Source organism: Chinchilla lanigera, unplaced genomic scaffold (genome assembly GCF_000276665.1).
Source record: "Chinchilla lanigera isolate Chin_1 unplaced genomic scaffold, ChiLan1.0 scaffold00135, whole genome shotgun sequence".
Taxonomy (NCBI): Eukaryota; Metazoa; Chordata; class Mammalia; order Rodentia; family Chinchillidae; genus Chinchilla; species Chinchilla lanigera.
The window spans coordinates 799,661-826,027 of NW_004955536.1; the positions used below are offsets into that span (position 1 = coordinate 799,661).

The window sequence follows — 26,367 nt, forward strand, 5'->3', positions numbered from 1 at the left end:
TTTTTTTTGGTGCTGGAGATTGAATACAGGGCCTGGAGCATGTCCTTTATCAGAGCCACAACCCCAGCCCATTTTTGGTCTGAGACAAAAGAGGCCTCACCCACCAAGAAAGACAATTTTAAGGGCTCTGCCATGGCCCCAGTGCACTTCTCCAGCTTTACTACTTTTTCCTCTTCTCCACATGTGCTACTCTCCCTTCACTATACCCTCAGCCTGCATTCCTCCCTCACCTTTCCTATTTGTGGAAATTCCTTTCAACTCTCAAGGCCCAGCCATGTGTTTCCTCCTCCATGAAGTCCACCCCAATCTTGATGTTTCCACACGCAAAGTCTTTCCTCAGTGATGGAGTGACATTCCCAGCCTTCCATGCAACCTTTAGTGTTTTTGTCGGCTACCGTGCCTTCCAGTTTGTGCCTGAGCACCACAGCTGGAAGGCAGGTCCTTTGTGGAACCATTGCATGTGTGTCGTGCTGTCTTCTATATATCTGATCATCTGCACAGACACTGACGCAATGCCTGTGGACTCCTGGGCACCCAGCATGCATGAAGCATGCTACCTCACACAGTACCTAGTAAACAGGGAGAGATGCTCCACGGAAAAGATCAGTTCTCTTTAAAACAGCCATCTTTAAACTTTCTGGCACCAGGGTCCAGTTTCATGGAAGAAAATTTTTCCAGGAGCCACGGGGATGGCTTTCGGATAACTTGAGAGTTTTACATTTATCATGCACTTTTTCTACTATTCTTGCATTGTAATATAAAATAAAATAATTATACATCTCACCATAATATAGAATCAGTGAGAGCCCTGAGCTTTTTCTTCAATAGCTGGTCTCATCTTAGAGTAACAGGAGACAGTGACACCTGAAGTGTGCTGTTTCTGTCAGTCTACTCTGTAATCTTGTTTTGATTGCTGGCACCGCAGAATATCCTGCTTCACAAACACAGAATGTTGGAAGTGGAAACAGGCTTTTCACTGCTTCTGTGGTAATCTGAGGATGTTCTTCCTTGACTTTAATCCAGAACGTGTGGAGATTTGAAATTGTCTCATACTTTTAAGGCTACCATCACTTGTGATCTCAAGCAGTTGGTCCTTCATTACCATGAACAAAGGTGATTTACCTGGTTTATTCACAAATGTGTTAAGGAACTGCTCTTCCCCAATTCATAGTCTTTTGTGGTTGGGACGCAATGGTCGAACTCTTCTGAAAGCTGAGATAGGTGATCATGCACCAACTGGGAGAAAGAAGGTCCTGGCTCAGTCTCTTTCAAAGTCTCTGCTAGTGTTCGAAACATGTCAAAAGTCTCAATATATTCACTCATCACCCCCAAAATTATAATTTGGCTTTGAATGCATCCCCTTTATCTGCCTACTTGAACACAGATTGATGTGACAGATTGAGTCTGTTAAGCGGGTTGAATTTGTCACATAAGCAAGCAAATTTTGCAGCGCATACTGTGTCACTGAAATTACCACATAGTGGTGACTGTTTTTCTAAAAGAAACCAGCTCTCATAAGTCAAAAACTCTGGCCAGTGATCTACCTTTTGAAAGCTATCTCACTTCTGTGTGCTCTGTGACCATCTATTCACAGAGCTGTGCAAACAGATGTGAGTTAAGGGCATGCACAGTACTTTAATGTGACTGATAACTTTAATCACATCTTGCAAAATGTCGTTAAGTTCAGATGCTATTTTCTAGTGAGCCAACATTTCTTTATGGATGACACAGTGCATATTCTCACATTCAGAGCAACCTCTTTGACCTGAGTAGTGAAGTCAGAAAACCGTCCAATCATGGCAGCTGCTCCATCTGTGCATGCCAAACCCAGAGTGACGAATTCAGTACTCCTGAGATGCAGTTGTTCAAGGACTTGAATGGTTGGCAACAGAAGTGCACCCAACATATCCTCATGCACAACCTCCTGAAAAGTAAACTGCATAAAAACAATGTTGCCTTTTTGTCAACATTGGTAGACTTGTCAAAGTGGATTTCATACCACAGTGACTCTTTAGTTCTAACAACTGTGTCCAAATATCCTCTGCTGTTTCATCAATTCATCTAGTTATGGTACTAGCTAAAAGAGGAACATGTGCCACCTTTTGAACTTTAAGGTGTCCTAAATGTTCATTCATAATAAATGTCCTTATCATCAGGCAGCATCAACTCGTCACAAATAGTGTTTCTTAGCTTTAGCAATGCAGTTAGCCACTAGGAATACTGATTTCGGTGCAGACACATTTGATGAAATGGTGGCTGTGTTGGTTGATTCATTGTGTCAACTGGGTAAAAGCAGCTTAACTAAACTGACTCAGCAATTCCACCCTAGGGTTGCTTGTCACCTGGGTGGTCTAAAAGGGAAATGAGAAAGGACAGATCTACTTGTTTCTTCAGAGGAGCTCTAGTCTTCACTTTCATCTTGGATGCCACCCTCTGGCTTCCAGCACAGACTCTTCAGCTTCCAGCACAGATCCTTCAGCCTTCAGTCACAGACCCATCAGCTGAGACTGCAGCGAGCTCCAGACCTTTGACTGAATCTTTCAGTCTCCATTGTGCAGACAGGCCCTCTGCCCTCTTCCACATCTGACTTTGTGGGTGGCCATTGTAATTATTTTGGGTTTTGTTTTTTTTTTTTTTTTGGTTATTTGGTTTTTTTTTCTGGTACTGGGAATTCAACTCACAACCTCACACTTGCCAGGCAGGCTCTGTGCTGCTGAGCTAAATCCCCAATCCCCAAGAAATTCTTATATATTTCTGTATCTTCTTTATATGTTTCTCTAGTAAACACTGATAGAGTAGCCTTCAATAAGTGCTCCTGTTCTTTGTGTTTATGATTTTATTTTTCTTTTGAAAAACTCCCAAAGCTAGTCTTTTAATACAGGGTGCTTGATCTCCTGTGGCAGAGCAGTTTTGAAGTTTTCATAGTGTGATTATTAATCACAATATGTCAACTTGAGTAAGAACCACTAAGAGGTTAACAAATTTGGCATGTGTCTGTGCATGATGTCAATCTGAGAGGAGAAGACTCACCCTGATGTGGGTAGCACCAACCAATAGGCTTGTAACTTGATAAAAAAAAAGAAGGAAATGTTGGCTTGTTTTAAGAGGAGCTCTGTTCTTCACCATTCTTTCACCACTGCATTTACATTGGTCTTCAGTTCCTTTGGGCTTCCACAGCAGACTCTTCAGCCTTCCAATGCAGTCTTTGGTCTGCTGGCAAAGTCAGGCACCAGTGACTCTGCAATGAGTTTCCAGGCCTTTGACCTTCATCTGCTCCTGGATCCTCTGGCTCTTCTGTGCATAGATGGTTGTTTTGCGTTCTTTCATCTTTGATTTGGCAGACAGCCTTTGGTACTTTTCCGATTCTGACCCTACAAGTCTACCTCATACATCCCTGTATAAGTGTACACATATTTTATACTGTACCTTCTCCTCTAAAGAACCCTAACTGATATGTGGCTTCATTGGATAACTGGTCACCACATATACAAAGCAGTCTTGGAGAATGCAAACCACCTATAATAATAAATCTGTGTCTGTGTCCGAGTATGGTAAGTTTCTGTCTGGGGTGACAGGTCCTGAGAACAAGGTGCCCACGGATGAAAAGAAAAACAAGAGAGGCAAAGTTATGGGATCAGGGGGCTTCAGCCTCTCAGACTGATACCCCATTACCATTTTCCAATTACCATTCCTATAACCTTTTATTGAGAAAGAACAAAAGCAACAATAGGGCAAATGGGAGGAATAATTAACAGGATTAGCAAGGACAATACAATTTAATTATCACAGGAATGAGACTTGACTTAGTTAGCTATCATGTTATCATTCATTCAGGCACATCTCAGCAAAGCATCTAGTGTTGTCCCAGTGGCTTTCCCTAGGGACAAAGGTCCTGCTATCATTTCCTTTTACACTAGCGCTTTTGCTAGACTTCCTTCAGAATCAAACAGTCATATGGCTTGGTCAGGCCAGTAAGTCTAATAGGTAATACACTGAAAGATAAACTAAAGAATGTCCTTCTCCACAAATCTGTAATTTAAATAGGATTCCTGGTATTTTCTTTTAAATGTGGCTTTTTTTCATTGGCAGTCTTAGAATTTTCCACTTTCTTTTTGTAGGGTCTTTCCCCCTTTTGGCTAGAGGAAAGTGACATCTGATTTTACTCATTTTGGCTAGAGTTAGTTTGTGAGCTTTTCTAAATCTGTGACTGAGACAAGTGCACATAACATGAAAAAGGCATTGATAGAAGTGGTAAATAAAATGAAGAGCAGGCCATGCATGGACTAAAATAAGTTATATTCTGACTTTAAGTCTACCACAAGATGCAGCTGTGGAATTGATGTACATCAACTGACAACTTGCTGTAAAACCTATCATCAGCTGCAAATTAATTTTCACTTGTTCCTTACTAATGGGGTTTTGATATGAGTCTGCAAGCAACTGATTTATTATGGTCTCTGTACAATCAAACTTCTCTGATAATTTTAATAGGGGAATTTATAGTTATGAATCCATACATAAAAAGAGTAGAGTGATCCCAAATAAACAACCTAATGGTACATGTCGAAGTCCCTGAAAAACAAGAACAATCCAAATCTGAGATGAATAGAAATAAAGATTAGAGCAGAAATTAATTAAAATAGGACTAACATTCCAAGGATCAATGAATGAAAAAGTTGGTTCTTTGCAAGAATGGGAAGGGGTTCTGAGGAAAGGAGGATATAAAAGGGGAGGGAAAGGGGAAATAAAAAGGATCAAGATGCAATATGTATATGTAGTACAAGTCTCCCATGGTGAATGTATTTACTATGTATCACACACATATACTAATAAAAAGGGGGAATCCTCTCCACCAAAGTTAATCTGGTTTTTTTTGTTTGTTTGTTTTACGGTACCAGGGATTGAACTCACGACCTTGCGCTTGCCAAGCAGGTGCTTATGCCACTGAGCTATATTCCCAGCCCTGAGCTATATCCCCAGCCTGTTAATCTGTTTTTGAAACTGCTCCCTAGTGCAAGCATCACCACCTCTGCTTCACCTCAGATCATCAGGCATTAGATTCTCATAAAAGCACATGATCTAGATCCCTCGCATGTGCAGCTCACAGTAGGGTTCCCACTTCAAGGAGAATCTGATGAGGCTACTCTATGACAGGAGGTGGAGCTCAGAAGGTGATTTAAGAGATGGGGAGTGGCTGCAAACACAGATGAAACTTCCCGAGTTTGCCTGCCCCTCACCTCCTGCTGCTCTGCCCACTTCCCAATAGGCCACAGACTCAGGACGATGGGCAATCCTTTCCATGTTTCCAGTCATCAGGGACCTCTGCAGTGAGTCCCCAATCTCCTGCATGGAGTTACAGCACATGATGAGAAAGAAAAAGAGCAAGAGACAAGAATTGCAAGGTGATAGGTTTTTCCAGCGCAGAGAGAAGTAAAACAGAATAAAATGCCTTTATTGTGGATAAAGAGAAAGCCACAGAAAAGAGAAAAACATGGGCTCTAAGGATCTTTCGTGGGGCCCAAGGTTTAATAGCTCCAGGCTGGAGGCAGGGTTTAGGAGGTGGACCACCTGACATGGCAGACCAGGATTGAGTGGGAACATGGGAAAAGGGAAGAGGATATTACAAAAAGGGAAGTGGGCAATTGTAATTTGACTCAGCAGAAGGGTGGGGCTTAGCACATGGCCTCTAGTGGCCAGGGCCATATTGGCTGGACGCCATAGTGACTCAGCACCATACCACATGACCTCCAGAGCCATATTGGCTGGGTGCCATAGCAACTCAGCAGGAATTATAGCAGGGCAAGAAACCAATCATTCCCATCTTTTGGTTATGGGGGGGGGTGATGACTCCTCTTAAAACTCCTCTTAAACTGCTTCCTGCTGAATAGGGGCATCGCTACAATAGGGGGCGAGGGGATGATGGGTGTTGCCTCTGTGAATGCCAGCGCTGGGGCTATCTACTAGAGTGACAAGTTTGTTGGCCGTAATTGCATGAAGCCTGCATTGAATAAAACTAGACAAAAGTTTAAAAATGCAGAAACTTACAAGTAAACAGGTTATTATCATGATTATAGGGCCCAGAAGAGGTAGCAAGAACAGTGCCCATGGCCCAAATGTGTCACAAGGGAATAGGGCTCTGCCATGATCATTATTCTCTGGAAACAAAGACACAGACGCTCCAGCTAGCCAGCATTTTATTAGCCAGGGCAGGGGGAAGGTACAGTGCTTTTCTTGGAGCAGCGTAGAAATAGTGATTAAATGGGCCAGTTCAACATCATAAAGGAAACAAGATCCACCCCCACACCTAGGTGCTAATTCTCCCTGTATTGTCCTCAGCAGACTTTATCCTGCTCTTCAAGCATCACAGCCTCATTTCAACATCCCAGCAGTGAATGAGAGAAAGCAGGATTTCTGTATTCCAAAACTGGCCTGCAAGGCAGGGCAAGGAGGCCTCAGACAGATACCATGTCATTTTATAATTCATGGTCCCCAACATAAGACCGGTTTGTTGCCCAAAGGTTAGGGATCCCTGATTTATAGTATCAAAGCCAGCACCTTTAAAGCTGGCTGCAGAAAAAGGCCTGTTGATGTGGAGAGTAGACTGAATTTGATGCCCTATTCTCAAAAAAAGAGACCATCTTCCTCTAAGAGCTGTGCATTACTGGCTGTTGTTCCTACTGTGCTGGATGTGGGAGGCTCAATATCCTCAATTTTTCAACACCAATGTAAAAGGTGTCATCAGAATATACGGTGAATGATTAAATTTTTAAAATGTACTGCAGTGTAAGACCTATTGCCATTAATTGTGAGTATTCCCTCAAAATACTCCCTCTTCTTCAAACAAACTTATCCCATTATTCTTGTCACTTCTGAAGCAGCTTTGCAAGTCCTTTTCTGTAAGTGCCTTTACAAGGTGTAACCAAAAATACAATGAAAGCTGTTGCTATGTGGCATCCAATGGAAAGGGAGGCTAATACAAACATTACAGTGTGTCCTCATCTACTTTATTCACTGGATCTGGCATCATGCAACTTCCAGCTCTTCCCCAAAGTCAGAATGACCAGGAAAGGTAAATATTTTTAATTGATTCAGCCATGACACCTAAAGTCACACACAAAAGAGGATTCCTAGAATGATAGGATAAGTGTGTTTGAAATGAGGGGTAATATTTTGAGAGGGATTAGTGGCAATAGTCTTTTACTGTAATATATTTTTAAAATTTAAACATTCACTGTAGTTTTCAATCATACCTTATGGACATGCTTCGTTGTTGTTATTTAATTCCCTGGCACAGAGCAAAGACCAAGATGAGCACATCTACAAAGCTTATGCAAGAACTTAAAGATAATGGGGAGAAAAAGATAATGGATAGAGGGAAAGGAGCAGAAAGAGTTGCATGCTAATGTATAATGTAGTTCCCAAAATGTGATGTAATCAAGCAGCTTGGGCCTGTAGGAGAGATATCTGTAACTCCTTATTCAGGAGCCCCAACAAGTTAGCTCAGGTTCCTGAAATCCAGACCCTGGCACGGGGACAGCAACCTTTGTCTCCCAGCAGCCTCAGGCTGGCCTCTGGTTCCAGTCTGCTAAGGAAATGGCTAGGGCATCATGGGGCCTTTTCCTTAGACGCTTAGCCATATGAATGGCCACCCGGGAGGCCCTTCTCTCGCCTCAGGGGCATGATGTTATACTTGCTGTCAGACACTCTTCCATTCCTTCTCCACACTCTAGGCCTAGATGACTACATAAGTGTGAGGTTTCTTAAAGAGAAAGTCTCTTAAGGTTATGTCTCCAAACCCCAGCCTCTCCACAGAACCTCATATCCCATTACTCATTTACATCTCCACTCAGGTGCCCCACAGACATCTTAATAGACTCAAAGAATCTTGAGTTTCTTTTCCAACTCTGTTCCTTCCTCCACGTCCCCTCACCTCTAGTTTTGGACACCACTGTCCATCCAATTACTCAAACCAATACCATAACTCATCATTAAATCCTCCATTACCCTTCTCCCTCATCTAAACCCAAAGAAAACCTCACTAATTCCACCTCTGACACACCAGGAATCCATCCTCCTTCCACCTCCATGTCCCCTCCTGTATCTCTAGTTGAATACCCTGCTAACTCCCTGTATCCCCTTCATGGAGCTCCAGCTTCTGGACCTAGAAAATGTGCTTTCCTTGTTGCTAAGCTCTTTCCCTAGTTTCCACATAGTTCATTCCTGCTCTGCCTTGACGTCTTCCTTCCATGACTGCTATAGTTTTGGTCCAGACTACTCTAGGGTCTCAGTAGGGACACCGTCACTTTGAATGAGCCCACCCTCCATATTAAAGAAACATAGGTTTCATTTTACTTAGGTCACAGAGCACACAGCAGGTCACTAGCGCTCCCTTAGGGACATGTCAGCAGATTACAGAGGACAAAGAGAACATATCAGCAAGCCACAAGCCTGCTGTTTCTCCAGTCCACCTCCTCAAAAGCCCACCAAAAAACGCTATAGAAAAGCCCTCTTAGCCTGTAAGAGACACCTTCTCTGTTCTGCTTGCACAGAGAAGCCCCTCTCAGGTTTAGCAATAAACCTGCGTGGATTGTTGAGTCTCGTCCCTTCCTTCCAGCTCATCCCCAAAGCCCATGTGTTAGAGGGAGGCTTTGCCACACCCTCACTGTGATGTGCTGCCGCACCACAAGTCCAATTTCATGGACTGAAACTTCCACAGCTGTGAGCCAAAACAAACCCTTTCTTGTAATGATTACTTTGGGTATTTGTTACAGTACTGGAAAGGTAACTAACAGTTACCTTCTCAGGGAGTCTTCTGTTCACCCTTACCTAGATCTACTGCCACATTCCTCCCCCTCTGCCACCATAAGTATTCTGTCTATTCTCAGATACACTGCAGCTGGTAATTACTGTGAATGTTTCTCGTCTTTTTTTTTTTTTTTCCTGCTACCAGGAATTGAACTCACGACCTCACGCTTGCCAGGCACGTGCTGTGCCACTGAACTAAATCTCCGGCCCCCGTTTCTCTTGTCTTTTGTCTTTGTTATCCTCCCTACTATAGCACATGTACCCTGGAGCAGGCATGGTATATGTCTCAATTGCCCTTCTAGCCCTTCCTGGCACTGTTTGACACTCAAGAGGACTTAGTGTTTACTGAACATAATCTATTTTAATCATTCTCCACCTGATGGTAAAGGAGAGATTCCCCATGCTAAAGAGTCTAAGATGGCCAAGCCCAAAGCACCTGGCTTAGACAGAGAGGATCAGTAGCAGTTTGTGATATTCACTGTAGGACACACACACACACACCTATGCCATGGAAGGGCAAGGGTGGTCAGGGAAACCAGGGTAGGGTTGAGGGACATTGGCTTGATAGTAACAAGAGGGTGGGATGATCCTTGGTGCCCCTGAGAACATGTGATTGGCTTGTTTTAATAACTTCATAGGCTGCTGGCAAGGTGAAACCATTTGGCTGATGTGTGAGGGGCAGTGTGTCCAGGTGATAGGGGAATTTAGCCAGGCAGTAAGACTTTTCTGTGGGTACAGTCATGTCTGGGCACAGCAGGTAACTCAGTAAGGCCTTGGACCTTGTGCAACTCAAAGACATCAAAGCAGCACTTGAAATTTTAGATCTCACTATACATGGATTTAGTATCTGGACAAAAGACATCTAGCAGCCAGAGGTAGAGAGATGGGGAGGAGAGTGTTTAAGTATATGACTAAGTGAATAAATTATTGTAGTATTAGAAGCCCTAGAGCTGTATGTAGTCTAATGGAAGTCGGTAAGTGTTCAAAAAATATCATTCTGAATTATCTTGTTCTTGTCCTAAATAAGACCCAATGCAGGATTATGTTCAACTGTACATGAGAAAAGCCACACAACACTGGATTGAACAAGGTAGAGATTTATTTTTCTCTCACATTATAAGAAGTCGGGGGGTAGAAAATCAAGGGCTGGGATGCAACTTCCATTAAGGTCTCAGTGTTGTTCTTTTTGGCCAGTCATTTCCTCATTCCCAGGGTGGCACTTTTACCCTCATGCTCACAATGTTGATGCTATGGATTCAGTCATCAACCTATGTTCCAGGCAGGAGGAGAAAGACAAGGAGCAAACGGGCATGAGCCAATTGAGTAAACTCCTCTTAACAAGTTTTTTCTGAAGGCCCACTTGTGCTGTTCAGAATGGAGCTCAAAGAGGTGCTGGGAATGTTTTTAGTTAGGCACATTACTATTCCCACTCCATTTCCAAAATGTAACTCTTTAAAGAAGACAGGAGAGTAAATAGTGGATAGGAGACTAGCAGGCTGTCTACAGCCACTGACAGTGAACAGCAGGATTACAACCAATGAAAAGACGAGTATTTTAAACAAGATCCTGAACCAAAGGGCTCAGGGAAAGCAGAGGGGAAAACGGTAAGTCTTCCCAAGTTAGCTTTTATTTCATTTTATTCAAAGAAAATACAAAAGCATATCCATAATAAAAAGAAAACAGAGTAAGTGCTGGTCAGGGAGTGGGAATGACAAGCAGTCACAGGGTTACAGCCACCCACTGACCATGTGATCCTGGGCAGGTTATCTAATCAGTTGGTTCTCAACAGCCTTCTCTGTAAGATGAGAAGATCTGACTAAATTATTATCCCAATTCTAAAATCCTATTATAACAGTGGCCTTTTAAAAAAATTACATGAAATATTTTAGTCAAATGAAAGCTTATACCAATAACAGACAAAACGGTTGAGAATCCTCCAGTTCTGGCCACTTGGCCTCCGCCTGCATTTCCATGTTGTCCCTGAGCACCATGGAGCACACTTCTATATAGTTCTATTTCTAACTAGTAATATGTGAAAAGAACACTACAGATATAATCATGAGTATTCCTGTCAGAAACACAAAGTGGCTTCTACTTAGTAATAACAATCTAAGATAGGTTTAGCCATCAAATTAACAAAACATAGTTTCAAACTATGACACTGCTTTTGTGACTCTCATTTGAAATCACTAGAGAAGTTTTCATCAAACGAAACGTTCAAGAAGGGAAGACAAGCGCTTGGAAAGTGGCTTTCATGGAAACATACTTGGTATTTTCTAGATAGTTACTTGGGTGAAACTTGTTCTAGAGGGGAAAAAATCCCTTGGGTTTGTAAATACTTGTTTCCTGTGCGCTAGACATGGCTGCTTCCTGTTTATAAAACGTAATTGCTAGTAAGTGGAACTGAAAAGACTAGAAATATTTACCTCTGGTCAGTCACCTTTTCTTTATTGGATTCCTTTTGCATTTCCAAAGCATTTTAAATGTCCTTTTTATCATTTGGCAATTATTTTTAAACTATCACAAAATAGTCTTAGAAAGACTCCATGAGATCGAAAACCGTTGTCCCCAATCTTATCCACACTAATTTCCCCGACTCTCACATAATCCGAAATGTTTTTATCTACATAACTCAACGTATGTAGCTTTATTCTCTCGCCACACTAGTGACACAAATTTTTCCATTCATCTCTCCATGGCCTGCCTTTCTTGATCCCTATTTCTTTCACCACTGCACCCTGTTGATACCTAGACAGGTCTTGCACACACCGTCCGTCCTGATTTTAGGACCTCTGGGGAAGACTGTAAGTGCTCTTCGAACCGGAAGCACTCAGACACACGGCAGCCCAAATTACTTTCTTTTTAAAATTTCATTTTTATAGAATTCTTCCAGACAAAACAAAGTAAATCATATTTAAGAACTGTCAAAAGTAATGGAAGACTTTAAAAATACATAACCATACATTCAAGACGAGAAGCATCTGAGAAGAACGCACGTCGTAACCATGCCGTCCTTTCTTCCGCCCAGCAGGCACGGGCTAAGTGCGCAGCCGGCGCTCGGGACACAGGCCCGCCACGCGCAGAAGGGGGCGCTCTCGAGCCCGTACGCCCGGGCCGCCCGCGCAGGGACTCGGCGACCTGGAGCGGAGGCAGCCGCGCTCGCACAACGCCCTCGGCGAGAGGTGACGGAGTACGCGTCCACGGCCACCTTCTGGAAGCCAGGCGCGGAGACAAGTTGTCGCGCGGAAAGAAAGGGTGGCGATGGAAACCAAATGCCTTTCATCCCCGGAGACAAAGGGCTGCCTTGTTGTGACAACAGCTGCCAGTGCCACACGCACCATACGGCGGGGCGGTGGGGAGCGAGCGGACCCGCCGGCTGGGTGGTCGCCATGACGACGGCCGCCGGCTAAAAGCACCCATTGTTCGCAGGGTGGCCCGGCTGCGCCTGTGCGGAGCCGCCTCCCCTCCCGCCCACGGGGTTGGAACCGCGCCGGCCCGGGGCTGCGGACGGCAGCGTCACCTCGGCTAAACACGCTCCGCGGAAGGTCAGCCGCCACCTGTGCTTGGCCCAGAGGCCCCCGCGCGGGCACGCACCGGAAGTCAGCGCGACACGTGCGTGCGCTGACGCAACGCGACGCACCCACGTCGGCTCGGTGCAGCTGCTGTCCGCGTCTGCGCGGTTCCTTCGGGTTAGGCCGGGCCGGGAGCGGGAGAACTTGCGGAGTCGGTTATGGCTGTGCTGAGAGAAGAGCAGAAGGAATCACTGAGTGAAGGCTTAATGTTGAAAGGCAGCGTTGCAATGCTGCTTGTAAGAGCCAGCAAAGTGGAAACAACCTAAAAGTCAGTCCTTGGGGCCGATTACATTACAGGCCGCTACGGGACTCACCCTTCGGTGAGTTCTGCACAAGGTAGTTCTGCACGCAGAGACGGGCATTTTCCTGTATATGCTAAATGAGCAGAGTATAGAAGAGTTCAACAACATGTGTGTGTGTTTGCATTTGACGAAGTGGTTGCTTTTTAGGAGGGCAACTGTCAGATGAGTATAGAGAGATGAGAAAATAGTCTTTGCACATATAATCTTTTGTAGCTTGAATTTTGCCATAAATAGCAGTCTTGCCTGTTTAAAATAAACTTTACAAAAGAACTTTAAAATTAGATTGCATTTGTTTGAGTACTTTCTTTTCTTTCTTTTTTTTTTTTTTTGTGGCTTTGCTGGGTGTTGAACCCAAGGTCTTTCCCTAAGCTACATCCTCAGCCTTTTTTTTTTTTTTAAGGGGCCGGGGCATCTCACTGACTGCCTGTTCTTGGTTGGGAGTTCTGACCTTCCTGCTTTGGCCTCCCAGAGTGCTGGGATTACAGGTGTGCACCACTCTACCAGGCTTGAGGGCTTAAAAATACTTTAATATTAAATTTTCAGTATGCATGCACACATAACTGCCATCAACACAGATATGTAAAGATAGTCGCAGTGGTAACTCAAACATGGAAATACACTCCACCCTTCCTACCTTATGCCCAGATAGAAGGTTACTGGTGTTTGAGGATTACATTGCAACACATCTGTGTGTTACCTGTTTCTGTTGAGAGTACACCTGAGAGAATAAACATAAGAAGGAAAGATGGTTTCAGAGGTTTCAGCCCATGATCACTGGAACGCACTGTGATTAGTGATGGAGAACATCATGGCAACAGGGCATGGCAAAGGAGCTGCTCACTTCATGGCAGCCAGACAACAGGGATGGAAAGAGGCCATGGTCTAAAAACCCCCTTGAAAGGCACACCTCTATGAACTGACTTCCTCTGCTAGGTCCACCTCCTAAAAGTTCCAGCACCTACCAATAGTACCAGAGGCTGGAAACTTACCCTTAGCACATGGCACTTGGGGCACTCAGATCCGTACTATGGCACCATCTGTTCATTACAAGATTAACCACAGGGTCCTTAAAATCAACAAGCTATTAGGGCAGTTTTTCTAATTACAGAATGATGTATGATCAGTGAAATAATGGACTTTTGAACCCCAACGTCATGGATGATTTTTCTACACAGATAAAAATAAAAATATTACAAATGACAATAGCGATACTAAATTAACATCTATTGAACATTTACATCTCATGGAACACTATGTTGAGTGGTATGCATTCTTTTAATCTTCAGACTGTTTTTCTGTTTTACAATGAAAAACATGTAGAAAGTTTCTTCAGTTTATCTAACATTACACTGTAGAAAGCTGCAGTCTGGATTTTGAATTCACATCAGATTGTAAAACCTCTTTTTAACCTTTAGATATTCCTTTTAAAATTATGGTGGAAGCCAGGTGTGGTAGAACAGGCCTGTAATCCCAACACTCAGGAGGCTGAGGCACTAGGATTGTTGTGAGTTCGAGACCAGCCTGGGCTACAAAGTGAGCTCAAGGCCAGCCTGAATTGCATAGCAAGACCCAGTCTCAAAAAGACTCAATCAATCAATCAATAAAAGTAGAAACCCATACTCTGACTTTCCTAATCCTATGTTTGCACAAATTGAATGAAAGAATATAAAGATTGACAGCTAGCTGATATTTGAGGAAAGAGTAATAAAAAAGTGTGCAGAGTCTGTACGTTTAACATGTTTCTGCTTGCTTGGACAGAGTATGTGTGAGATGTTTGTTTTGTGTATAACTAATGGAGTCTTAATTTCAGTGTAGTTAAAGTTTTATTGGAAAACAGCCATACTCATTCACTCACATTTTGTCTATGGCTACTTTTTGTGCTGTTGTAGCAGAGTTAACTATTGTAACACAAACCATATGGTCCCCTATGTCTAAAACCATTGTGGAAATATTTACTGATCCTTAATCTGCAGTGATGGTCATATACTCACAAAGGCGAGAGGGGAGCACTTTTAAATTTTAAAAATGCCATCTCCATTAAAAAGTGTTATTCTTATATCCACCCAAGTACTCCAGTCCTGTTCAAAATTGGACATTTAGTGATGTCTCAAACAGCTTTAGCAATGAGAAAATATCATCTGTTCTTTCTTTTCTGAGATAGTGTCTTGTTGTATAGTTTAGGCTGGCCTTAAACTCACTATGTAGCCCAGGCTGGCCTCAAACTCGCACCAATCCTCCTGCCCCAGCCTCCCAGGTTTGGGATTACAGATGTGTACTACCATGTCCAGCAGAAAATGCCATCTGTTTTTATAAGATGAGTTTGCTCTAGGATGCTGTTCTTCTTTATTTTTTAAAATTTTTAATAAATTTTTTATTTTAAAGAGAAAAAGCATAAAATTTCAGAACAAGATAATAGAGTAACAATGATAAATACATTGCATATTATCTTTAAATTAGTTACTCAGAGTACAAGATATTGACATTTAATTGTCTAAACAATATTAGCACAAACCTTTCTTTTCAAGGAACTAAGAGAAATTAATAGTATAACTATCTATGTATCTATATGTATATGTCTATATGTAAATATATCTATATGTGTGTATATATATATATTTGGGGGAGGTTGCTTTGTTTTTTCTTCTTTTCTCTTTTCCCCCATTGCTCTTTCCTTTTGAACAGTTTCTTTCCCTTTTACAACAGCTGTTGTACATTTTGGATTTTATTTACTCTTTCAGCTTCTCACTAGGGAGACAATATGATGTTTGTACATGTGCATCTGGTTTAATTTCACTTATGAGTATTGTCTCAAGTCGCATCCATTTACTTATAAAAGTCTCCAGTTTATCCTTCTTTATGGCTGAGTAGTACTCCATTGTATAAAGACACCACATCTCTTTTATCCATTCCTTGGTTGATGGGCATTTGGGTTGTTTCTAAGATTTAGCCATTACAAATTGTGCTGCTATAAACATGGGTGCAAATATATCACTGTGGTATTATGCTTTTGATTCTTTCAGAAAGACATCCAGAAGGGGAATAGCTGGGCTGAATGGGACCTCTAATCCTAGACTTTTGAGGAATCTCCATACTGATTTCCACAGTGGTTGCACCAGTCTACACTCCCACCAACAGTGGAAAAGTGTTCTTTTTTCCCCACAGCCCTGCCAGCATTTGTTATTGGTTGATTTTTTTGATGATAGCCATTCTTTTCTGAGGTGAGATGGAATCTCAGTGTTGTTTTAATTTGCATCTCTCGAATGACCGTGATGTTGAAGATTTTGTTCATATATTTACTTGCTGTTTGTATTTCTTCATCTGAGAAGTGCATATTCATCTCAGATTATAATTTTTGGATTGATTCTTTAAATTTTGAAGGTCTGATTTTTTTTTTTGAGTTCTTTATATATTCTTGATAGTAATGCTTTGTCTGAAGAACAGCTGGCAAACATTTTTCCCCACATTGTGGGTTGTCTTTTCACTCTGTTGGTGGTTTCTCTTGCTGTGCAAAAGCTTTTTAATAAGATGAGATCCTAGTTGTGGATTCTTTGTGATAGTCCCTGTGTAGTTAGGGTTTCATTCATAAAAACTTTGCCTACACCAATGTTTTCAAGAGTTTTACCTATTCTGTCTTCCAGCAGATTTAATGTTTCTGTTTTAATATTTAGATATTTGATCCATTTTGAATTTAGTTTAGTGCATAGTGAAAGGTATGAATCCAATTTTAATCTTTGGCATATGCAGAGCCAGTTTTTCCAGCACCATTTATTAAAGAGGCTATCTTTCTTCCAGTGAATGTGTTTGGCACCTTTGTCAAAGTTAAGGTGGCTGGATATATCTGGAGTTGTTTTTGCACCTTTTAATCTGTTCCATTGATCTTCAGGTCTGTTTTTATTTTTCCAGTACCATTTTGTTTTTATCACAGTAGCTTTGTATTATAATTTCAAGTCAGGGATTGTGGTGACCCCTGCCTTGCCTTTGTTGCCCAGAATTGCCTTTGCTATTCTAGGTCTCTTCCAGTTCCAAATGAATTTTAGGATTGTTTTCTCTAATTCTGTGAGATATGCTATTGGAAAGCTGTCCTTCTAAAAAAATATTTTTTATTAGTTCATGTTTGCAGTACATAATGATTATATTCATTTTTGGGAGTTGGTACATCCCCTTTCTCTTGCCATCTTCTTTCTTTCCTCTATTTCTAGACCCCTTACCATTTGCAAAAGATCTAGCTTCTGTTTCCTATTGTTGGTCTTTTATTTTGCTCCTTAAATTATTTATACTTAGGGTTTCTTGTATAAGAGAAGCCATGCAATGTTTAAATTTGTGTGTCTGATTTATTTCTAATATTGTGGTCCAAAGGTGCATCTCTTTTCCTACAAATGACTCAAGTTTATCCATTATGGCAGAGTAGTACTCCATTGTGCATAAATACATACCACATTTTCTTTATCCATTCATCCATGGATTAGGATACTTTTCTTTTTTTTTTCTTTTTTTTCATACTGGGAATCGAAGTCATGACCTTGCGCTGTGGGGCAGGTGCTGTGCCGCTGAGCTATATCCCCGGCCCTATGATACTTTTCTTAACTAGAAATATTCTAGGGAAGAAAAAAGCCAAGAATTGATGATACTTTGCCAGGATGAAGCAATTATAATTAAATACATGTGATATCAAATACAGTAGTTGGAACTACTGGGTGATTGCCATTGTTTTCTGTAGATTTTAAAGAATTGTGTTCTGCTTTTAAAAGCATTCATCACCCTAAAGAAAACATATAGCAGATTGTATTAATTTGTAGGAGAGCTCATGGGGCAAGGGCATGTGCCATCTATGGTAACAGCTGCCACTAATCCAGGGCAGGACTTTTAAGAAAACTAGTACTAAGGGGATATGGACTCTGGCGAGCCCTTCCTCCCTGTCACTGTTAGGTCCCCTTCTATCCTGGAGCAGTGGTGGCTACTCTCTTGCTGCTAATAAGAAGGTCCTGAGTTTAGGCCTGTGGACATCACCTGCTCTGAGAGCCAAAGCTGTAGATGTGTTAGGCAGCAAGCCAGATGACTGAAATTTTGTTTCTTTAAGCTGGGAAGAAATCTCTAGAAGCTCCTCCACCCAGCTAATAGCTGATCTGTGTTGGCTTGTTTAAAGCACTCATGAAATTGTCTGCAGCAAAGAACTCCTAGGAAGCACAGGATTTGGCAGTAGGAACACAGTGCTTCTATATAATTACAGGAGTGATATTACTTTAGTTAGTATCACAAGTTTAGGCAAATAATAATTCCAACTGATAAAAATTAAATTCTGATGATAGAATTTAGGTAGTGGCTATATGGGTGTTTACTGTACATTTTATTCAAATTTTCTGTATGTTTGAGCATTTTTCCTAATAACTTGTTGGAGAAAATTAGATTTTGATGTGAAAACTCTATCTTCTCGAATTTTGTGAGGAGCAAAAGAAAACTGTTATTTATAGAAATGCTGGAATTTCTTATTTCAGAATTTCTTATTTCACATTTCTTATTTCTTATTTCAGAACCCTCCTTTAAAAATCCAATTAGGATCTTGATGACACACAGCTATAGTCCTAGTTACTCTGGAGGCTGAAGCAGAAGGATTAGCCTGGGCAAGTTAGGGAAACCCTGTCTGAGGTTGGGAGTGGAAAGAAGAATAAAGATTATAAGGATACTACAGACAATAAAAATTAGGGTAGGGTTCAAAAGCTATAATAACTTCAATGGTCTTTTCTTACAGCTTGAAAAATGGGTTCCAAGCAGTATTTTTGAATTGTCAGTAAATAGTAATAATACTGTGTATGAGTGTAGAATGTTTTCTCTTTCCATTCAATTTTAAACTGCTGTGACTTAACTGTGTAATTCCTAGTTTGCCCTCTTTGATCACCATCATCTATCAGAAGTTCCTAAAGAGCCCAGTGTAGTTGATATCAAAGACTCCTGTCACTTTCTCCCATCTCCTCAAAAAGCATCCACATCAACTATCTGCTAACTTTTATCAGCTCACCCCTTTGCCCTTTCTATATATAAATATATATAGAAAATACAAGGTAAATAATGAACATCGTGTATTTAGCTAATTAGATTGAAAGAATTTTACCTTACTAATACTCTTTCATATTAATATATTCATAGATCACCCCTAACCCCAGCTATCCACTCCACAAAAAGTCTAAGTTTTTAAGGAGTCAAGTATTTACTAAGTTGGAAAAAAGGAAGAAATTGGAGAAAATGAAAATAATGAGTTGAAATTAATGACACTGAAAATTGATCAAGAAAGAAAAAAATAAGATGTGAATATAGATATAGGCGAGATTTTTTAAAATAAAGGCTTTTTTCAGGGAATTATGTAGCAGCAAATCTAAAGGTCTAGTTGAAATGGATAATTTCCAGGTATGATATAAACTACAAATAACCCTAAAAAAAGTGGGAAATGTGCATGGTCTACTACCACAAAAATCAGGAAAGTAAATAAATGTACTCCATTGGAAAAGAGGGGAAAATTGTATTACTATCCATGGGATGAAAACAGGACAGTATGAAAAAGAAGAGACAAAAAATAAGAAAGAAGCCTTAAAGTTTTTAAATGTGGCTATCTGCACAAGAAATTTTAAAAATAATTTAGGAGAGCATGTCTAGGAAATCTCCCAGAAACTACAGGAAAAAAGTATTGTTAGTGATTTTAAGGCAATCCAGATATTAGGATCCCAAGAAAACCATTTAATAACAACTATGTCGCCTCTGCTATACAATAGTAATAAAATCAGCATCAATTATAGTGTCAAATACAAACTGAAGATTGACAAACCCTAAGGGCCAGTAATGTACCAACTTTAACTGTAGAAAAGAGATCTAAACTTATAGTGTGAACACTAAGACAAACCAAATACTGTATTGATGAACTATTGACCTGCAATAAGTATCTACTAAATGGAACAACTTCACTAACAATAGAATAGTATTCAACAACAATAGCATAAAGTTAACTAATTATCTAGAAATTCACAAAGCTTAGAAGTTATACAGTACTAGTAAAGGTGGATGGATGGAAAACCAAAGAATGAAAACTGTGAAATTTGAAAAATTAATGAGATATGAGAAGAAAGAGAGAAAAGTGAGAAAGGGGCACCAATTGTGGAGTAAAAGGAAATTAGTAGGAAGAGAACAGTTGCAGGAAAGACATTTTAAAAAATTGTCTACAGCCATACCACCCTGAACACACCCAATCTCGTCTGATTTCGGAAAAAATTAACTCAAAATGTGTCAAACATCTTAGTGTAAAACTAAAATGTAAAATTCATAGAAGGAAACATGGGTGTAAATCTGGATTGTCTTAGATTAGGCAGTAGTTAAGTATGACACCAAAGCACAAACAACAAAGAGAAAATAGCTCCTTCAAATTAAACAAACACTATCAAGAAATTAAAAAATAACCTAAGAAGTGGGAGAAAATATTTATATATTATATATCATGTAAAAGGTTAGCATCTAGAATATGTAAAGAACATTTACAATTCAACAAAAAATTTTAAAATGTGGAAAAGATTTACATAGACTTCTCTCCAAAGAAAATAGGCGAATGGCCAATAAGCTTATGAAAAAAGTGCTGCAGATCATTTGTCAGTGGGGAAATGTCAATCAAAACCTGAATAAAATACCACTGACACTCACTATGAAGACTGTAACAACAACAATAGGAGAAGGTGACAAGATGTAAATGTTGATGAAGCATTGAAAAAATTGGAAATTTTATATTACTGCTGGGAATGTAAAATGGTGTAGTTACTATGGAAAACATTTTGCTGGTTCTTCCACAAGTTAAAAGTGGAATTACAGTATGAGCCAGAAATTTCACTTCTATGGATATACCCAAAATAACTAAAACATAACTTCACACAAAACTTATGTTATTCATAATAGCCAAAAAGTGGAAACAACCCAACTGTCTATCAACTGATGAAAAGATAAACAATATGTAATATACCCACATAAGGGACTATTATTCAGACATGAGAAGGAATGAATTTCTGATACACACTACAACATGATGGCCCTGGAAAGCGTTTGCTAGGTCAAAGAGGCCAAGTACCAAGGCCACACACTATTAGATTCCATTTGTGCAAAATGTCCAGAATAGGAAAATCTATAGAACAGAGAGTGGATTAATGGTTGCCAGGGGTTGGGAAGAATAGAAAATTGAAACTTACTGCTTATAGATACCAGATTTCTTTTGGGGATAATGGAAATGTTCTAGAATTATATAGGAATGATGGCTGCACAGCACATTAATATATCTAAAACCATTGCAAATACACTTCTAAATAGTTTTATGTTGTAAATCATATTTTGATAAAAAATTTAAAATTATTATGAGGTGGATTTAAAATTATAGAAAAGTACCCCCAATAAAATCATATTTCACATACTACTACTGTACCTAGTGTTAGCCCCTGTAGGCTTTATTTTCTTATGTAAATCTTTTATTTGTATAAGATTGATGTCTTTATAACAAAGAATTTAAATGGTGTAGAGAAGTTCAAAGAGGAAAATAATTATCCCACATACATTATTTACTTTAGGTGATGATTAATTCTAGATACAGCACATTGACACACACAAGTTGTACACCTGCACTTAAGAAAAAGACTGTTACAATAGAGCAAAGTGTGGGTTTCTTTTTCCTTCCTTAGGTTTTTTTTTTTTTTAAGAGAAAGTCTAAGTTTCTCGGGCTGGTCTCAAATTTGTGATCCTCCTGTATCAGCCTCCCAGAGTGCTGGGAGTATAGGAATGGCCACCAGAGCCAGGCTAGATGTTACTTTTAATGAAAAATGTACAACTTAATTTTTATTTGCTTTGGATAGAATTTTAAAAAGTGAAGCACACCTAAAGACACTGTTGAATTTTCAGGTAAATTATTTATATATATAAAGAAAGGAAGAAGGGAAGGCAGGAAAGAAGGAAAGAAGAAAGAAAGGGGAAGAGAAGAGAAGGAAGGAAAGGAAAAGTCCACAGGAAGAGGGAGGAGGGAAAGAAACAATGAGAGCTTATAAAAAATAAAGTTAGTGTCTACTTTTTAAACTATGTACTTCAACTTCAGATAACAATTATTGTTTTTCTACTTTGGAAGATGAGGGCATTAGCTATTACTCCCTCCCAACCTCCCACATTTCCCATCCTCCATAGGCTTTTATTCATTGTATTATGTTTATATTGCCCAGTTTATATCTTTTGCATGATGCTACATAACAATAACCCAGTAGTTGTTCATGACTAAGCTAGATTTTATGGAGTCTATGTTCACCACTAGCTTTACTTTTTCTTGGCTTTTGCACTTCATTGTGCAATTATCTGTATTTCATTGCCAAGCAGGTTTTTTTTTTTCTTTCTAAGAAGAACTTATTGATAAAATAAAAATTCTGAGATGTCCTAAATTTAATTATAAGAGGTAGAGGGCAAGATAAAGAGGGTTAATCAGTTAACAGGCATGGACTGTTAGTCATCTTTCTGTCACTGTAAAAAAATACCTGAGTTAATCAGTTTTTAAAAAAGAAATGCTTATTTTGGCTCATGATTTCAGGTTTTCAGTCCGTGGCCGTAGGGTGCTGCTATTCTGGGTCTGTGGTGGCCCAGCGTACCGTGGTGGAAATGTGGGATGAAGGAAGCTTCTTTTATCATACAGAAAACTTGCTCTCAAGAGTTTTGGTTTAACATCATGGTTTTGTATTTCCTAAGATGATTCATGTCTGAGAACATCATCCTATTGATTCTGAATATAAACAGCATCTTGCATGTTTTTTTCTTTTTTTGTTTTTCTCCGGTACCGGGAACCGAACTCACGACCTTGAGCTTGCCAGGCAGGCTCTTTGCCGCTGAGCTAAATCCCCAACCCCTACTGAATTTTTCTTTTCTTTTCTTTTTTTTTTTGGTTTTTCTCCGGTACCAGGAACCGAACTCACGACCTTTCGCTTGCCAGGCAGGTGCTTTTGCCGCTGAGCTAAGTCCCCAGCCCATCTTGCATGTTGATCGTAGTGGGTAACAATGTTTTTTTTGTTTGAATTTTCTTGCTACTGTTTCTTTAACATGGAGTCATCCAAGTTTTTCTTTTATAGGTAATTTTGTTTCATGCCTAACTAACTAGAGAATTTTTCCCTTATCTTTTAAGTTTAAGTGCTTACTCAGGAGATGTCTTGGGGAGGAATGTTTATCAAGATCATCTGCTACATTATGTTTAAATCTGCAGATGTAAGTTTTCTTTTTAATTGAGCTTTACATGTGCATTCTAGCATGATATATTTTAATATGACTTCTATTTATTGGGTTCTTTGAACATATATTGGATTATCTTTGTCTTCTACATCTGTTAGATTTCCCGGTTGTTGTCTTAATCTGCATTGGCTAAGATTATCTCCAGGCTATCTTTATATCATTCATTCTCTTAGTTTTGTGCATTCTACTTCTTAGTCCTAATTTATTGATTGTATAATGATGTTAAGATTTGGGGCTCAGTTGTGTCCTAATTCTGCATTATCCCTTTCTATCTTATCTTTTAGCTTGTCTTACTGTATTAATATCATTATTAAAATATTCTGCAGCATGAAATAATCATGAAGAAGTTTCCTTCTTTTCCCTGAGCTATTTTATATTTTCATTTGCGGTCGATCTTCCTTGCTTTCTTAGGCTTTAGGAACCTTTACTTCCTGGCACACTCCAGTCAGAAATGAAATATTGTGCAGCTACTGTGGGAAACAGTTTGCTTATCCTTTGAAATCCTAAACATAAAGTTGCCAAAGGATCCAGCAACATCATTCCTAGGCACATACCCAACAGAACTGAAAACATCTCCACACAAAAATCTGCATATGAATATTCATAGCAGCATTATTCAAAGCAGCAAAAAACTAGAAATAATTTAGGTGTTCATGAATGAGTGCATGGATAAATAAAACGTTGTGTTATCCACACAGAGGACTGTCTTCAGTTCAGACATAAAAAGGAATGAAGGACTAGTGTGTGCACAACAGGATGGACTTCGAAAGTGGCCAGCCACAAAAGACTGCACACACCACGACTGCATTTGTGTGAAAGGAGCAGAAGCACAGCCATACCATGGTCCTTGACTGCTTTGAAACTCATGAAGTTTGATGCTTGACATATTTGACGCAAAAATTTTGTTCTAATACCTGTCATTTGTTTGGTGCTTCACACACAAGCTAATACTTGTCAGTTTCAACTGTCTGATGACTCACTATCCTTTCCATTCAAAACAATTTGATACTCGTCTTGCCTCCTGTATCAGTTAACAATAAGAGCCAAGGCACTGCTGTACTTGGAGTCTCTATATAATTTTTAAATTAGGTTTATTGGTACAATTTAGATATACATAATGATCATATTCGTCATAGGGAATGTGTACCTGTATATGATATATCTTCATTCCTCTTTCTTTCCACAATGCTCTCCCCTGTCTTCAACCCCTGTTTCCCTTCCTTATTTGCATAAGTTTCTTTCCATTTTTTCCTTCTTTTATCTTTTTTTCATTTCCCTTCCTTTCCCCTTTCCCCCTCCCTAGTTTCTCTTTCCTTTTGAATGATTCCTTCCTGTTTCACAATACTGTTGTACATTTTGGCCCATATTTACTCTTTCAGTTTCTCACACCAGGGAGACAATGCAGTATTCACACGTATGTCCAGTTTATTTCATTTAAGAGTATAGCCTCAAGGTCCACCCATTTACCTAGAAATGTCTCAGGTTTATCCTTCTTTATGGCTGAGTAGTACTCCATTGTATAACAAAAATCACATCTTTTTTATCCATTCTTCAGTTGATGTGCATTTGGGTTGTTTCTAAGATTTAGCCATTATGAACTATGCTGCTATAAACATGAGTGTGCATATATCACTGTGGTATGATGCTTTTAATTCTTCCAGGAAGATACCCAGAAGGGGAATAGTGGGTTGAATGGGACCTCTAATCCTAGATTTTTGAGGAATCTCCACACTGATTTCCACAGTGATTGCACCAGTCTACACTCCCACCAACAGTGAAGGAGTGTTCCTTTTTCCCCACAGCCCTGCCAGCATTTGTTATTGGTTGATTTTTTGATGATAGTCATTCTTTTCTGGAGTGAGATGGAATTTCAATGTTGTTTTAATTTGCATCTCTCAAATGACCAGTGATGTTGAAGATTTTGTTCATATATTTACTTGCTGTTTATATTTCTCCATGTGAGAAATATATTTCTCCATGTATTCACCTCAGATGCCCATTTTTGGATTGGGTTTTTAAATCTGGGGAGTTAGATTTTAAAAAATTCTTTATATATTAATTCTTTATCTGAGGGACAACTGGCTAAAATTTTTTCCTACTCTGTGAGTTGTCTTTGCATTCTGTTTTGTTTTGTTTTGTTTTGTTTTGTTTGTTTTGTTTTGAGACAAGGTCTCACTCTGCAGTTCAGGCTGGCCTTGAACTCACTCTCTAGCCTAGGCTGGTCTCTAACTCTCAATGATCCTCCTGCCTCAGCCTCCCCAGTGCTGGGATCACAGGCATGCGCCTGTCTTTGTGTTCCAGCTTGTCTTTGTGTTCTGTTGGTGATTTTTTTTTGCTGTGCAAAAGCTTGGTAATGGGATAAGATCCCAGTTGTTCATTCTTTGTAGTATTTCCCATGTAATCTGGGTTTTGTTCATAAAATCTTTGTCTACACAATGTCTTCAAGAGTTCTACCTATCATCTCTTCCAGTAGTTTTAGTGTTTTCCTTTTAATATTTAGATCTTTGATCCATTTTTATTTTAGTTTAGTGCATGGTGAGAGACATGGGTCTTTGGCATGTGGAAAGCCAGTTGTTCCAGCACCATGTATTATAAAGGCTATCTTTCTTCCAATGAAGGTGTTTGGCCCCTTTGTCAAAGATAAGGTGGATGAGTATGTATGGAGTTGTTTCTGTGTCTTCTAATTTGTTCCATTGATTCTTGGGTCTGTTTTTTTTTTTTTTTGCCAGTAAGTACCATGATGTTTTTATCACAGTTGCTTTGTAGTATAATTTCACATCAGGGATTGTGATGGTCACTGCCTTGCCTTTGTTGGTAAGAATTATTTTTGCTATTCTAAGTCTCTTTTGGTTCTGAATGAATTTTAAGAATGTGTTTTCTAATTCTGTGAGGTATATTAATGGTATTTTTTTTGGGATTGAATTAAATCTGTATAACAGTTTTGGGAGTATGGCCATTTTCACTATGTTGGTTCTTCCTACCCATGAACGGGGGATATTTTCCATTTTCTGATATCCTCTTTGGTCTCCTTTTTCAGAGTATTGTAATTTTCAGTGTATAGATCTTTTACTTCTTCTGTTAGATTGATTCCTAAGGTTTTTTTTTTTTTTTGTATTGGGAATTGAATTGAGGACCTTGTACTTGCCAGGCAGGCGCTTATGCCACTGAGTTATATTCCCGGCCCAGTATATTTTTGGGGATGCTATTGCAAAAGGTGTGGTTTCCCTAATTTCTCTCTCAGAGAGGTTATTGTTTTGTATAGGAATGCTATTGATATTTGAGTGGTGACTTTATAAGGGATTTGTTTCTTTTCTCTAACCATTTTTCTGAATTTCTGGAATCTTGATTATTATATGCCTTGGTATGAATTTATTTTGATCATGGATATTTGTAGTTCTATATGCTTCACTTACTTG

General features: G+C 39.7%; 1 protein-coding gene across 2 annotated transcripts in view; it reads right to left on the reverse strand.

The window, feature by feature from the left end:
* Ap3m2 (adaptor-related protein complex 3, mu 2 subunit) overlaps window positions 1-26,367 on the reverse strand; it is a 132,799-nt gene that overhangs the window by 32,191 nt on the left and 74,241 nt on the right. The window contains exon 1 of one of the 2 annotated variants that reach the window (XM_005410518.2): window positions 12,326-12,387. The exons of the other annotated variant lie outside the window; for it this stretch is intronic. The gene's annotated coding sequence lies outside the window, so the exon portion shown is untranslated. Of the gene's footprint in view, window positions 1-12,325; window positions 12,388-26,367 lie in introns of those variants that run through there. 2 annotated transcript variants of the gene reach the window in all.